The 1,531-nt window shown below is 35.9% G+C and overlaps 1 pseudogene; it reads right to left on the bottom strand.

Moving 5' to 3' along the window:
* LOC104987288 overlaps positions 1-234 on the bottom strand; it is a 1,065-nt pseudogene extending 831 nt beyond the window's left edge.
* Between the last annotated feature and the right edge of the window lie 1,297 nt (positions 235-1,531).

Consider the following 1,531-nt stretch of genomic DNA (forward strand, 5'->3'; position numbering starts at 1 on the left):
GCAGATTTCCAAAAGGGAAAAATTGCCAAATACAAAGAACATGGGGGTCTGGAGACCAGGGTCTAGTTTTATTATCAGAAATATGATGCCATTGCCCATCAAGATAATTATATAGATGAGTAAGAACAGTCCAAATAAAAACCTCTGGAGATGAGGAATATCAGCAAAGTCCAAGAGAACAAACTCCATCAGTTTAGTGAGATTACCTTCTGGTGTTTTTTCTTGGTGTTTCATCTGTGAAAAGGTGGAAATGTATTATCTACTTTTTATTTTACCATCAGGGATCAGGGCCTGTTTTATAAATTGTATCAGGATACCCAGATTGATTTTCATCATCAATGCAATTGTTTCTAATTTAAGAATTTTATTATTTATGCTTTTCTCCTTTCTCAGTTTATAATCCATGTGTTATCACCGTACACTCTCCCTTGAAATGTCTTATAAGGCATTCTTTTCAAATACAGGTCAAAGTCAAAAAGGTTAAAGTGTTAATCATTCAGTCGTGTCTGACTCTCTGATCACATGGGCTGTAGCCCACCAGGCTTCACTGTCCATAGGATTTCCTAGGCAAGAATACTGGAGTGGGTTGTCATTCCCCTCTCCAGGGGATCTTCCCCACCCAGGGATCAAACCCGTGTCTCCTGCATTGCAGGTGGATTGTTTATCAGCTGAGCCACCAGGGAAACACCAAATGCCCTGATCAGTACAGGCATTGGACAAATTGATAATCATTGAAGATAGACCCATAGTGTTGCTATGTGATCTCAGTTTTAAATACTTACATCATTTTGTGGCCATATCTCATGGCTTATGAGATCTTAGTACCCCAACCAGAGACTGAAGTGAAAGTACAGAGTCTTAATCATTGGACTTCTGGGAATTCCTTTAAATATTTACATTTTTTGGAAATTTTATTGTACTTCTCTGTAACTTTTCTTTACATACTTCAGTAGAACTATTAATACAACAGAAATTATCTTCCTATATATTTTCAGCTACATATTTCAACTCTTCATTTCCCTCCCATCACTTGATGATCTTGATCATACACGTTCTTATATACAATTCACATTATTATGCAGTTTACAAAAAAAATGAGATAATATTTTATTTTATTGTACATAGGGGAATAAAATACATATATTTCAGTAAGATACTATATGGGGGCTATAAGAGGGTTTTATTCTGGAAAAGTTGTGTGGGAATAGATACAGATACAAGCAATTAAGAGGGTCACTCTGGGAAAACAGGGGTTGCCTGGAATGTGTTCACTAGCTGTGTAAGATACCTCCTGTCATGCTTTACCCTGGTTCTGTGTGCCTCTCTGAAGTCTTTGTTGTTCCTCAAAAAAATAATAATAATAATTCAGATAACAGTTTCTAAACTCACTTTTCTTGAGCCAGGATATTGAGATTTAGCAATGATGGATACACTGATCATTTGCACATTGATTCTGTGATTGCAAATCAGTGGCTATTTTTTAAATCATACGTAAGTTTGAATCCTAACTCTGTTATTTATCATCTGTTAT

This window comes from Bison bison, unplaced genomic scaffold, assembly GCF_000754665.1.
Source record: "Bison bison bison isolate TAMUID 2011002044 unplaced genomic scaffold, Bison_UMD1.0 scf7180017845995, whole genome shotgun sequence".
Lineage (NCBI taxonomy): Eukaryota > Metazoa > Chordata > Mammalia > Artiodactyla > Bovidae > Bison > Bison bison.